The following is a 15,881-nucleotide window of genomic DNA, read 5'->3' on the forward strand; positions in this document are numbered from 1 at the left end:
CCTTCTCCAGATCCATAAATGCTACATACAAATCCATTTCCTTTTCTAAGTATTTCTCACATACATTCTTCAAAGCAAACACCTGATCCACACATCCTCTACCACTTCTGAAACCACACTGCTCTTCCCCAGTCTGATACTCTGTACATGCCTTCACCCTCTCAATCAATACCCTCCCATATAATTTCCCAAGAATACTCAACAAACTTATACCTCTGTCATTTGAGCACTCACTCTTATCCCCTTTGCCTTTGTACAATGGCACTATGCAAGCATTCCGCCAATCCTCAGGCACCTCACCATGAGTCATACATACATTAAATAACCTTGCCAACCAGTCAACAATACAGTCACCCCCTTTTTTAATAAATTCCTCTGCAGTACCATCCAAACCTGCTGCCTTGCCGGCTTTCATCTTCCGCAAAGCTTTTACTAACTCTTCTCTGTTTACCAAATCATTTTCCCTAACCCTGTCACTTTGCACACCACCTCGACCATAACACCCTATATCTGCCACTCTATCATCAAACACATTCAACAAGCTTTGAAAATACTCACTCCATCTCCTTCTCACATCACCACTACTTGTTATCACCTCCCCATTAGCCCCCTTCACTGAAGTTCCCATTTGCTCCCTTGTCTTACGCACTTTATTTACCTCCTTCCAGAACATCTTTTTATTCTCCCTAAAATTTAATGATACTCTCTCACCCCACCTCTTATTTGCCCTCTTTTTCACCTCTTGCATCTTTCTCTTGACCTCCTGTCTCTTTCTTTTATACATCTCCCACTCGTTTGCATTTTTTCCCTGCAAAAAGCGTCCAAATGCCTCTCTCTTCTCTTTCACTAATAATCTTACTTCTTCATCCCACCACTCACTACCCTTTCTAATCAACACACCTCCCACGCTTCTCATGCCTCAAGCATCTTTTGCGCAAGCCATCACCGATTCCCTAAATACGTCCCATTCCTCCCCCACTCCCCTTACTTCCTTTGTTCTCACCTTTTTCCATTCTGTAATCAGTCTCTCCTGGTACTTCCTCACACAAGTCTCCTTCCCAAGCTGACTTACTCTCACCACCCTCTTCACCCCAACATTCTCTCTTCTTTTCTGAAAACCCCTACAAATCTTCACCTTCGCCTCCACAGGATAATGATCAGACATCCCTCCAGTTGCACCTCTCAGGATATTAGCATATATATACATATATATATATATATATATATCTTTTCTTTTCTTTCAAACTATTCGCCATTTCCCGCATTAGCGAGGTAGCGTTAAGAACAGAGGACTGGGCCTTGGAGGGAATATCCTCACCTGGCCCCCTTCTCTGTTCCTTGTTTTGGAAAATTAAAAAAAAAAAAAAAAAAAAAAAAAAAAAAAAAAAAAAAGTGTGCGGAAGAAGAAAGTTAAGAGTAAATGTGAATAAGAGCAAGGTTATTAGGTACAGTAGGGTTGAGGATCAAGTCAATTGGGAGGTGAGTTTGAATGGAGAAAAACTGGAGGAAGTGAAGTGTTTTAGATATCTGGGAGTGGATCTGGCAGCGGATGGAACCATGGAAGCGGAAGTGGATCATAGGGTGGGGGAGGGGGCGAAAATCCTGGGGGCCTTGAAGAATGTGTGGAAGTCGAGAACATTATCTCGGAAAGCAAAAATGGGTATGTTTGAAGGAATAGTGGTTCCAACAATGTTGTATCGTTGCGAGGCGTGGGCTATGGATAGAGTTGTGCGCAGGAGGATGGATGTGCTGGAAATGAGATGTTTGAGGACAATGTGTGGTGTGAGGTGGTTTGATCGAGTGAGTAACGTAAGGGTAAGAGAGATGTGTGGAAATAAAAAGAGCGTGGTTGAGAGAGCAGAAGAGGGTGTTTTGAAGTGGTTTGGGCACATGGAGAGGATGAGTGAGGAAAGATTGACCAAGAGGATATATGTGTCGGAGGTGGAGGGAACAAGGAGAAGAGGGAGACCAAATTGGAGGTGGAAAGATGGAGTGAAAAAGATTTTGTGTGATCGGGGCCTGAACATGCAGGAGGGTGAAAGGAGGGCAAGGAATAGAGTGAATTGGAGCGATGTGGTATACCGGGGTTGACGTGCTGTCAGTGGATTGAAGCAAGGCATGTGAAGCGTCTGGGGTAAACCATGGAAAGCTGTGTAGGTATGTATATTTGCGTGTGTGGACGTATGTATATACATGTGTATGGGGGGGGGTTGGGCCATTTCTTTCGTCTGTTTCCTTGCGCTACCTCGCAAACGCGGGAGACAGCGACAAAGTATAATAAAATAAAATAATAAATATATATATATATATATATATATATATATATATATATATATATATATATATATATATATATATATATATATATATATATATAAGAGCAAGGTTATTAGGTACAGTAGGGTTGAGGGTCAAGTCAATTGGGAGGTGAGTTTGAATGGTGAAAAAATGGAGGAAGTGAAGTGTTTTAGATATCTGGGAGTGGATCTGTCAGCGGATGGAACCATGGAAGCGGAAGTGGATCATAGGGTGGGGGAGGGGGCGAAAATTTTGGGAGCCTTGAAAAATGTGTGGAAGTCGAGAACATTATCCCGGAAAGCAAAAATGGGTATGTTTGAAGGAATAGTAGTTCCAACAATGTTGTATGGTTGCGAGGCGTGGGCTATGGATAGAGTTGTGCGCAGGAGGATGGATGTGCTGGAAATGAGATGTTTGAGGACAATGTGTGGTGTGAGGTGGTTTGATCGAGTGAGTAACGTAAGGGTAAGAGAGATGTGTGGAAATAAAAAGAGCGTGGTTGAGAGAGCAGAAGAGGGTGTTTTGAAATGGTTTGGGCACATGGAGAGAATGAGTGAGGAAAGATTGACCAAGAGGATATATGTGTCGGAGGTGGAGGGAACGAGGAGAAGAGGGAGACCAAATTGGAGGTGGAAAGATGGAGTGAAAAGGATTTTGTGTGATCGGGGCCTGAACATGCAGGAGGGTGAAAGGAGGGCAAGGAATAGAGTGAAGTGGAGCGATGTGGTATACAGGGGTTGACGTGCTGTCAGTGGATTGAATCAAGGCATGTGAAGCGTCCGGGGTAAACCATGGAAAGCTGTGTAGGTATGTATATTTGCGTGTGTGGACGTGTGTATGTGCATGTGTATGGGGGGGGTTGGGCCATTTCTTTCGTCTGTTTCCTTGCGCTACCTCGCAAACGCGGGAGACAGCGACAAAGTATAAAAAAAAAAAAAAAAAAAAAAAAAAAAAATATATATATATATATATATATATATATATATATATATATATGTGTGTGTGTGTGTGTGTGTGTGTATGTGTGTGTGTGTGTGTGTGTGTACAGTGGAAAAGTATTACTCTTTAGTTCAAAATGAAGTATATCATCTTTCATGATTACCTCCAACCCGAGTTCTACAGGAAGATTCACTTTTATACAGCCTCAAAAAAAATCACATTTCTTCAACTCACATTCTGTATGTTATAACGCGGATATCTGCAGCTATGAAAGAGCAACTAACTCTTTCGCCACATCTTCCAGTTTCTTTCACAGGTTGTTTCTCCTCTATATAGATCGACTACGGTGACGAATCATAGAGCGGTCAAGATTCATTTATCTCGCAGCCTCTCAGTCTGTTCCTCTTGTAATATTGGTCAAGATAATTTCCTGATGGCTGAAAGTGCCTAAGTTTAGTCTACGGATTTTCTTTGTCATAAATCGGTTGCATCTTGGTTTTACACGGATGACTTTTAGGTCCTAAAATACATTATTATAGTGACTCTCATAATCCCTTATCGTGAATTTGTAAATTATACAATTGAGATCTGATGTGTTTCCTTAGACAGCTCCATCAGTCCTCTACTAAATGGCTAAGTAACTGATGACAAAACCAAACCCGTGGTGGTCTGGAGCAGGCCTATTGACAGTGTGAGATCGACTATCGGGCTTGTGTCCCCTGTAATCCTCAGGTTACTCTGTAGTAGATGGGAGAGGAAACCTCCAGGAGCTGGTATGACGGGCTCGGAAATTAGCTGGTTTATCTATCCATAACCAACCCAAGTATCGATATAGACGTTCACGAATCTAGCGAACTCAGGAACGTTGTTGGCATGCGACCATCATCTATGCGTGGTGGATGTTCTCCAACGTATCTGTTGTAGATAAATTATTCCAGTCATTCATTAGCCACAGTAAGGGAGGAACTCACCGAGAGAAAGGAAAATACAGTAGTCAAAAATACCACACATAGTGATGATCAACGTAGAATGTTTCCATATAATTTAGTTATTGTATTAAACGTAATCTGAATGAATTTGCTGGTAAACTCCCTGTGAGGAGAGAATTGCAACGGTACACAGGAATAATAACTAATGTATTAAATGTTTTTGTTCGTCATAAATCACATATCGACTATATCATCCTACGATATATCTGAAGATTATTCTCAAGTGGAATTGTGAGCTAAAAGGTTCCTATCCTCATTGATCAACTGATGTTGAAAACATGTCAGTCTATGATAACGTGTGACGGGATAAGAACTCTTTTTCACTGGAGGAGGAACTGTCATTTGAAATGCTTCTCTTAACACTAGTTGAAATAAACATATCTTTTGTCTCGGTCAAATGGGTCATGTGCCTAAGTTATTTAATTTCCACTCCAGCAACTTTTCAATTCGAAATTCAAACACTGGAGTCAGTACATAAGCAGCGCTATGAAGAGGCTAACACGACTGCCGGGTAAAGCCGCGTCACTCATGTCATTAATGACAATCAGTAGACTGATGTAGGGGACGAGTTAGACCTGGAGGTGCCAGATTCAAGATTTCCCATCGAAAGACTGGAATTGAGGAAGAACTTACTTCGAATTAAAGTTTAAAACTCATCTGAAATATAAGAAAGACGTTACCAGAGCAATACTTCCCTCCAGAGGAAAGCTCAGCTAACGCTCAGGGATGCTGGTGAGGTGGTTCTCCACATTTCGTTAGTGGTATGTTCATATCTCTCATCATTACTGAGTCACGCTCATAACAACTTTCTGCTCACTTGGCATGTAATATCCTATCTACCCATGACGTCTGTAGCGGGGGGAGGGGTTCAACTGTATAGCGTCTCCTCTAACACTAACTTCCTGTAACAAATAAACAACTATGTTGACATTATAAGTCCCTGACACTGCCACATTTATTTCAAGCAGACTATCTCAACTTTTTTCAATCCTAGTTTATACCTTCAAAAGGCAGTTATGTCTTCTATGTACGATATGGAATCAGATATCCACAAAATTCTTTCCTTTTAACCTTGTTCGCAACTTCCTAAATCTAGAATTTCTTAAGACATCTTCCTCCTCAGAACGTTCTTTTCTACCTGCCTCTGTACCCTCAGCGCTTTCGTAATCCCACACTGCTTTCCACCTCCACCCAGATCACACATCACGTCTGCTCACGTAATCACAAGGCTTTCCACTTACCTTGCTAACTATGCGCAGAAAAATTGTTACTCTGTATTTCATACGCGGATTCTCGCTGTTCCTTTATAGATGTGGAATAATCCTTGGCCTCGAACTGTCGTGACATGCTTTCAGAACCCATCTAGCAGCAGGCTTCACTTGTCACTAATTCAGTCATCACCCTATATGTGCCTCCAACTTTTTCATTCTTTGGTGTATAACTGTTCTCTCTCCTCATTGCTAATGTGTCACTCAACCTAAAATCCAATCTGCTATATCCTGACTTGTAATCCGTTTGTGCCAACACCAAACTCTCTTAAGTAATCATCGCGGTCTTGTTTTAAAGTACTGTCTCCACTTCTTGCAATTATCATTCTTTGTCACAAATTATCGCCACGCCTTGCCTAGTTAATTCTCACTTTTCTACACAGATTTCTATTCATGAACCTATTCATCTTCTTTCACAGGTTCATATAAATGCGGGCCTCTGGAACTCTTCCCCTTCACTTAAGTGAACATATAGTGCCAAAATTATACAGCAAATCCCAGCCTGTTCCTTAGGGAACGATCATTTTTTAACCATGGACGTAGCACTGCTTCCCATTTTAGATTTTCAGTACATTTTGCTGTAAATCTTCTGCTTTCCCTATATATGCACCAACTCTAATCTTATCAAGTAACTTTTATACGTTGCACTTTGCTCTCTATCCATCACAGTTCTTACGTAGATTCAACTTTTAAATCATTTTTTCTCGTCAATTATCTTCCTAGAATTTTCATCCTGAAATGATGTTTCAGTCTTTCCTCACCCTGTTCCAGGTCTCTATCAATGTACAATACGTGAACGTTTTGTTTCTCCAATATCTCAGTATCTCATGTACCTTCCTCTGGCAGTTAAGGTTTGCACTTTCAATACTTTAAGATAGTGTGTAATGAACTTCTACCTACGCTCCTCATAAACCTCACATCATGTTTACTGCTTATCGTATCCCTCTTTATAAGAAATATATTTCTTATACCCTTATCCACTTTGTCCACAAATATAACACACAATAATGGGCACCAAACCCAAACGATACTTTTTATAGTATTATCTATGAAGGAGTATTATCCCAGCGAAATTGAAACAAGCGTAATAGGAATATCAACTGGGAATTTCTAAAATGTTACGTCAAAAAGGAGACTAAATGGAGAGGAATGGTCACTAAAACCTCACTGATTATAGACAAACAGACCAAACTCACTGTGTACATGATATTTCAACGTATTATACTTGCAGTTTTGGATATCAAGATGTCTTAAAAAAGAACATAAAAAGAGCAAGAATCTTCTGGATGGATTTCAGTAACATTTTTAGATTATTCCAGACCAACATATCCTCACAAACGTCTATTCAGTGCTGAAGCTTCCCACTCTAATACATCTTGTCTCACTCGATCAACACCACATCTAGGCAGTCTGCAGTGACACACTATATCGACCATCCTTGTCCTGCCAGAAAAATGTTAGTACCGTTTTTGTTTTTCAAGTTGGCGACAGCTGTAAGCATCTATCTCGAAAAAATAGGAAATAAGTTTTTTGAAAAGAACTTTTATACCGATTAAGTTCGGTAATTTCCGTTTGAAGTTTAAAACTATCATCAAAAGTGTTCAAAAACACCAAAAGTGTATCAGATTCCAACATTTTCCCGCTCTAAATAATTCTGAATAGTGGTATACGTTCCTGTGTGACGTACGTGGTATAGTAACGTTAGGAATAACTTCACCAGCACGCGTCTCTCTGGCTAACGTTGAGCAGCTACAGGTGGGCGACAAAAAAGAATGTTCTGTTTTGTTTTTGTTTTGTTTTCTCGTGCAAAGAGAGACAAGATGGAATGACATCGAAACAACATATATTTCACCATTTCCTGCACTGACAATCTAGCGCCAGGGACAGACAAAGAGGTGGCCTCATTCGCTCACGTCCATTCTTTAGCTGTCAGGTATAATGCACCGCAACGAGAGACCTCTATCCACAATCAAGCCCCAAAGACCTACACTTGGTTCACCCCGCACCGCCCACTTCATATGCCCTGATTCAACCCACTGAGAGCACCCTGGCCCCCGTTAGCCATATCACTCCAGTTCACTCAGTCCCTCACACACCTTCTGCCCTCCTGCAGTCTTCAAAGCATTGTTTACTCCATCCCTCTTGCTACTCCTTGGTTTACCCTTCTTACTATTCCTTCCACTTGTGACATGTATACATGTATACCCTCTTATGTCTGTCACTCACATGAACCGGAATCGAGTTCCGGGCTGCTTATTAGTGTTGGAGGTGAGGTTTTTGAGCATATGTGGTGTGAGGTGGTTTGATCGGGTGAGTAATGGGAGGGTGAGAGGGAGATGTGGAGGTAGAAGGAGTGTGGTTAGGAGAGCGGAGGAGGGTGTGTTAGGATGGTTTGGACTTGTGGAGGGGGTGAGTGGGGAAAGGTTGACTAGGTAGATGGAGCAGGGAGAGGCGAGAGACTAGATTGCGGGTGGGGGTATGAGTGAGGGGAATTTGGGCAATCGGGGCCTGGAATGCAGTGGGATGGGAGGCGAGCAGGGAGTGTACTGAGTTGGAACAATGTGGTATACCGCGGTCGACGTGCTGTCAATGGACTGAACCAGGGCATGTGAAACGTCTGGGGTAAACCATGAAAAGATCTGTGAGGCCTGGATGTGGATAGGAAGATATGATTTCGGTGCATTACACATGACAACTAGAGAATGAGTGCGAACGAATGTGGCCTTTTTCTTTTGTCTGTTTTCCTAGCGCTACCTCGCTGAAGCAGGGGGCAGCGATGCTATTTCCTGTGGGACGAGGTAGCGCCTAGACTGGATGAAGTCAAGAAAGTATAAATATTTAAATGTGTATATATATGTACATATTTGTGTATGTGTATGTATATGTGTGTATATGTTATGTATATGCATATGTATGTTTATGTGCATGTATGGGCGTTTATGAATATATTTTTGTATATGAGAGGATGGGCCATTCTTCGTCTGTTTCCTGGTGTTACTTCGCTGACGCGGGACATGGCGATCAAGTATATATATATATATATATATATATATATATATATATATATATATATATATATATATATATATATATATATATATATATATATATATATATATATATATATATATATATATATATATATATATATATATATATATATATATATATATATATATATATATATATATATATGAGAGGGTTAGGGAAAATGATTTGGTAAACAGAGAAGAGGTAGTAAAAGCTTTGCGGAAGATGAAAGCCGGCAAGGCAGCAGGTTTGGACGGTATTGCAGTGGAATTTATTAAGAAAGGGGGTGACTGTATTGTTGACTGGTTGGTAAGGTTATTTAATGTATGTATGACTCATGGTGAGGTGCCTGAGGATTGGCGGAATGCGTGCATAGTGCCATTGTACAAAGGCAAAGGGGATAAGAGTGAGTGCTCAAATTACAGAGGTATAAGTTTGTTGAGTATTCCTGGGAAATTATATGGGAGGGTATTGATTGAGAGGGTGAAGGCATGTACAGAGCATCAGATTGGGGAAGAGCAGTGCGGTTTCAGAAGTGGTAGAGGATGTGTGGATCAGGTGTTTGCTTTGAAGAATGTATGTGAGAAATACTTAGAAAAGCAAATGGATTTGTATGTAGCATTTATGGATCTGGAGAAGGCATATGATAGAGTTGATAGAGATGCTCTGTGGAAGGTATTAAGAATATATGGTGTGGGAGGCAAGTTGTTAGAAGCAGTGAAAAGTTTTTATCGAGGATGTAAGGCATGTGTACGTGTAGGAAGAGAGGAAAGTGATTGGTTCTCAGTGAATGTAGGTTTGCGGCAGGGGTGTGTGATGTCTCCATGGTTGTTTAATTTGTTTATGGATGGGGTTGTAAAGGAGGTAAATGCAAGAGTCCTGGAAAGAGGGGCAAGTATGAAGTCTGTTGGGGATGAGAGAGCTTGGGAAGTGAGTCAATTGTTGTTCGCTGATGATACAGCGCTGGTGGCTGATTCATGTGAGAAACTGCAGAAGCTGGTGACTGAGTTTGGTAAAGTGTGTGGAAGAAGAAAGTTGAGAGTAAATGTGAATAAGAGCAAGGTTATTAGGTACAGTAGGGGTGAGGGTCAAGTCAATTGGGAGGTGAGTTTGAATGGAGAAAAACTGGAGGAAGTGAAGTGTTTTAGATATCTGGGAGTGGATCTGTCAGCGGATGGAACCATGGAAGCGGAAGTGGATCATAGGGTGGGGGAGGGGGCGAAAATTTTGGGAGCCTTGAAAAATGTGTGGAAGTCGAGAACATTATCTCGGAAAGCAAAAATGGGTATGTTTGAGGGAATAGTGGTTCCAACAATGCTGTATGGTTGCGAGGCGTGGGCTATGGATAGAGATGTGCGCAGGAGGATGGATGTGCTGGAAATGAGATGTTTGAGGACAATGTGTGGTGTGAGGTGGTTTGATCGAGTAAGTAACGTAAGGGTAAGAGAGATGTGTGGAAATAAAAAGAGCGTGGTCGAGAGAGCAGAAGAGGGTGTTTTGAAATGGTTTGGGCACATGGAGAGAATGAGTGAGGAGAGATTGACCAAGAGGATATATGTGTCGGAGGTGGAGGGAACGAGGAGAAGAGGGAGACCAAATTGGAGGTGGAAAGATGGAGTGAAAAAGATTTTGTGTGATCGGGGCCTGAACATGCAGGAGGGTGAAAGGAGGGCAAGAAATAGAGTGAATTGGAGTCATGTGGTATACAGGGGTTGACGTGCTGTCAGTGGATTGAAGCAGGGCATGTGAAGCGTCTGGGGTAAACCATGGAAAGCTGTGTAGGTATGTATATTTGCGTGTGTGGACGTGTGTATGTACATGTGTATGGGGGGGGGGGTTGGGCCATTTCTTTCGTCTGTTTCCTTGCGCTACCTCGCAAACGCGGGAGACAGCGACAAAGTATAAAAAAAAAAAAAAAAAAAAAAAAAAATATATATATATATATATATATATATATATATATATATATATATATATATATATATATATATATATATATATATATATATATATATATATATATTATCCCTGGGGATAGGGGATTAAGAATACTTCCCACGTATTCCCTGCGTGTCGTAGATGGCGACTAAAAGGGGAGGGAGCGGGGAGCTGGAAATCCTCCCCTCTCGTTTTTTTTTAATTTTCCAAAAGAAGGAACAGAGGGGGCCAGGTGAGGATATTCCAAAAAAGGCCCAGTCCTCTGTTCTTAACGCTACCTCGCTAACGCGGGAAATGGCGAATAGTTTAAAAGAAAAAGAAAGATATATATATATATATATATATATATATATATATATATATATATATATATATATATATATATATATACATATATATATATATATATATATATATATATATATATATATATATATATATATATATATATATATATATATATATATATATATATATTTCTTTTTTTTTTTTTTTTTTGCTTTGTCGCTGTCTCCCGCGTTTGCGAGGTAGCGCAAGGAAACAGACGAAAGAAATGGCCCAACACACCCCCATAGACAAGTATATACATACGTCCCACACGCAAATATACATACCTACACAGCTTTCCATGGTTTACCCCAGACGCTTCACATGCCCTGATTCAATCCGCTGACAGCACGTCAACCCCGGTATACCAAATCGATCCAATTCACTCTATTCCTTGCCCTCCTTTCACCCTCCTGCATGTTCAGGCCCCGATCACACAAAATCTTTTTCACTCCATCTTTCCACCTCCAATTTGGTCTCCCACTTCTCCTCGTTCCCTACACCTCCGACACATATATCCTCTTGGTCAATCTTTCCTCACTCATTCTCTCCATGTGCCCAAACCATTTCAAAACACCCTCTTCTGCTCTCACAACCACGCTCTTTTTATTTCCACACATCTCTCTTACCCTTACGTTACTTACTCGATCAAACCACCTCACACCACACATTTTCCTCAAACATCTCATTTCCAGCACATCCATCCTCCTGCGCACAACTCTATCCATAGCCCACGCCTCGCAACCATACAACATTGTTGGAACCACTATTCCTCTAAACATACCCATTTTTGCTCTCCGAGATAATGTTCTCGACCTCCACACATTCTTCAAGGCTCCCAGGATTTTCGCCCCCTCCCCCACCCTATGATCCATTTCCGCTTCCATGGTTCCATCCGCAGCCAGATCCACTCACAGATATCTAAAACACTTTACTTCCTCCAGTTTTTCTCCATTCAAACTAACCTCCCAATTGACTTGACCCTCAACCCTACTGTACCTAATTACCTTGCTCTTATTCACATTTACTCTTAACTTTCTTCTTTCACACACTTTACCAAACTCATTCACCAGCTTCTGCAGTTTCTCACATGAATCAGCCACCAGCCCTGTATCATCAGCAAACAACAACTGACTCACTTCCCAAGCTCTCTCATCCACAACAGACTTCATACTTGCCCCTCTTTCCAAAACTCTTCCATTCACCTCCCTAACAACCCCACCCATAAACAAATTAAACAACCATGGAGACATCACACACCCCTGCCGCAAACCTACATTCACTGAGAACCAATCACTTTCCTCTCTTCCGACACGTATACATGCCTTACATCCTCGATAAAAACTTTTCACTGCTTCTAACAACTTGCCTCCCACACCATATATTCTTAATACCTTCCACAGAGCATCTCTATCAACTCTATCATATGCCTTCTCCAGATCCATAAATGCTACATACAAATCCATTTGCTTTTCTAAGTATTTCTCACATACATTCTTCAAAGCAAACACCTGATCCACACATCCTCTACAACTTCTGAAACCACACTGCTCTTCCCCAATCTGATGCTCTGTACATGCCTTCACCCTCTCAATCAATACCCTCCCATATAATTTACCAGGAATACTCAACAAACTTATACCTCTGTAATTTGAGCACTCACTCTTATCCCTTATATATATATATATATATATATATATATATATATATATATATATATATATATATATATATATATATATATATATATATATATATATATATATATATATATATATATATATATATATATATATATATTATGTACACGTGTATATATGTATATGTCTGTGTGTGGACGTGTATGTATATACATGTGTACGTGGGTGGGTTGGGCCATTCTTTCGTCTGTTTCCTTGCGCTACCTCGCTAACGCAGGAGACAGCGACAAAGGAAAATAAATACAAATAAATGAATAAATAAATATATATATATATATATATATATATATATATATATATATATATATATATATATATATATATATTATTATCATTATCATTATTTTGCTTTGTCGCTGTCTCCCGCGTTTGCAAGGTAGCGCAAGGAAACAGACGAAAGAAATGGCCCAACCCGCCCCCATACACATGTATACACATACACGTCCATACACGCAAATATACATACCTATACATCTCAATGTACACATATATATACACACACAGACACATACATATATACACATGCACACAATTCACACTGTTTGCCTTTATTTATTCCCATCGCCACCTCGCCACACATGGAAATAACATCTCCCTCCCCCCTCATGTGAGCGAGGTAGGGCTAGGAAAAGACAACAAAGACCCATTCGTTCACTCTCAGTCTCTATAGCTGTCATGCAATAATGCCCGAAACCACAGCTCCCTTTCCACATCCAGGCCCCACACGACTTTCCATGGTTTACCCCAGACGCTTCACATGCCCTGATTCAATCCATTGACAGCACGTCCACCCCGGTATACCACATCGATCCAATTCACTCTATTCCTTGCACGCCTTTCATCCTCCTGCATGTTCAGGCCCCGATCACTCAAAATTTTTTTCACTCCATCTCTCCACCTCCAATTTGGTCTCCCACTTCTCCTCGTCCCCTCCACCTCTGACACATATATTCTCTTGGTCAATCTTCCCTCACTCATTCTCTCCATGTGCCCAAACCATTTCAAAACACCCTCTTCTGCTCTCTCAACCACACTCTTTTTATTTCCACACATCTCTCTTACCCTATTATTACTTACTCGATCAAACCACCTCACACCACATATTGTCCTCAAACATCTCATTTCCAGCACATCCACCCTCCTACGCACAACTCTACCCATAGCCCACGCCTCGAAACCATAAAACATTGTTGGAACCACTATTCCTTCAAACATACCCATTTTTGCTTTCCGAGATAATGTTCTCGACTTCCACGCATTCTTCAAGGCTCCCAGGATTTTCGCCCACTCCCCCACCCTATGATTCACTTCCGCTTCCATGGTTCCATCCGCTGCCAGATCCACTCCCAGATATCTAAAACAATTTTTTTCCTCCAGTTTCTCTCCATCCAAACTTACCTCCCAATTGACTTGACCCTCAACCCTACTGTACCTAATAACCTTGCTATTATTCACATTTACTCTTAACTTTTTTCTTTCACACACTTTACCAAACTCAGTCACCAGCTTCTGCAGTTTCTCAAATGAATCAGCAACCAGCGCTGTATCATCAGCGAACAACAACTGACTCACTTCCCAAGCTCTCTCGTCCCCAACAGACTTCATATAAGTGTTTAGATATCTGGGAGTGGATCTGGCAGCGGATGGAACCATGGAAGCGGAAGTGAATCATAGGGTGGGGGAGGGGGCGAGAATCTTGGGAGCCTTGAAGAATGTGTGGAAGTCGAGAACATTATCTCGGAAAGTAAAAATGGGTATGTTTGAAGGAATAGTGGTTCCAACAATGTTGTATGGTTGCGAGGCGTGGGCTATGGATAGAGTGGTACGCAGGAGGATGGATGTGCTGGAAATGAGGTGTTTGAGGACAATGTGTGGTGTGAGGTGGTTTGATCGAGTAAGTAATGTAAGGGTAAGAGAGATGTGTGGAAATAAAAAGAGCATGGTTGAGAGAGCAGAAGAGGGTGTTTTGAAATGGTTTGGCCACATGGAGAGAATGAGTGAGGAAAGATTGACCAAGAGGATATATGTGTCGGATGTGGAGGGAACGAGGAGAAGTGGGAGACCAAATTGGAGGTGGAAAGATGGAGTGAAAAAGATTTTGTGTGATCGGGGCCTGATCATGCAGGAGGGTGAAAGGAGGGCAAGGAATAGAGTGAATTGGATTGATGTGGTATACCGGGGTTGACGTGCTGTCAGTGGATTGAATCAGGGCATGTGAAGCGTCTGGGGTAAACCATGGAAAGCTGTGTAGGTATGTATATTTGCGTGTGTGGACGTATGTATATACATGTGTATGGGGGTGGGTTGGGCCATTTCTTTCGTCTGTTTCCTTGCGCTACCTCGCAAACGCGGGAGACAGCGACAAAGCAAAATATATATGTATATATATATATATATATATATATATATATATATATATATATATATATATATATCATTATTATCATCAATATCAATTTCCTTTTATATATCTTAAAAAAATGTTTTTGCTTTGTGCAGATTCCCTTAACATATGCCATTACGTTTTCTTTTATAAATCTAGTGAAAGATATCAATCTTCTGGATTGTATTGTATTGTTTCATCATGTCACAGACATTATCTTTACCATATAAATCAATATCAAAATATTGAGTCAAGACGCACCGTAGTTGAAGGCAGTTGGGATCATAACTGTAAATATCTATTCATTTATCTATTCATCATACTCGATCGCCGTTTCCTGCGTTAGCGAGGTAGCGCCAGGAAACAGACAAAGAATGACCCATCCACTCATACACACATATATATATATATATAGTTAAACGCCCATACACGCACATATCTATACATATACATATACATATCAGCATATACACATAGACATACATATACACTCACATACACAGACACATGTACATATGCTTGCCTTCATCCTCTCCTGTCGCTACCCCGTCCCACGGGAAACAGCATCGCTACCCCCCTACTTCAGCGAGGTAGCGCCAGGAAAACAGACAAAAAAGCCACATTTGTTCACACTCAGTCTCTAGCCGTAATGTGTCATGCACCGAAACCACAGCTAGCTGTCCACATCCAGGCCCCAGAGCTCTCCTGCTCTCTCTGACTACTGCACACAGTAGTTCACCTCACATCATCATACAGCAGTTCACCTCACATCACCATACAGTAGTTCACCTCACATCATCATACAGTAGTTCACCTCACATCATCATACAGTAGTTCACCTCACATCATCATACAGTAGTTCACCTCACATCATCATACAGTAGTTCACCTCACATCACCATACAGTAGTTCACCTTACATCATCATACAGTAGTTCACCTCACATCATCATACTGTAGTTCACCTCACATCATCATACAGTAGTTCACCTCACATCATCATACAGTAG

At 41.0% G+C, this 15,881-nt stretch overlaps 1 protein-coding gene across 1 annotated transcript in view; it reads right to left on the reverse strand.

Moving 5' to 3' along the window:
- Window positions 1–15,881, reverse strand: part of LOC139755799 (uncharacterized) — a 336,170-nt gene that overhangs the window by 33,068 nt on the left and 287,221 nt on the right. The window lies entirely within an intron of this gene.

The sequence above is a fragment of the Panulirus ornatus genome, chromosome 20, assembly GCF_036320965.1.
Source record: "Panulirus ornatus isolate Po-2019 chromosome 20, ASM3632096v1, whole genome shotgun sequence".
NCBI lineage: Eukaryota > Metazoa > Arthropoda > Malacostraca > Decapoda > Palinuridae > Panulirus > Panulirus ornatus.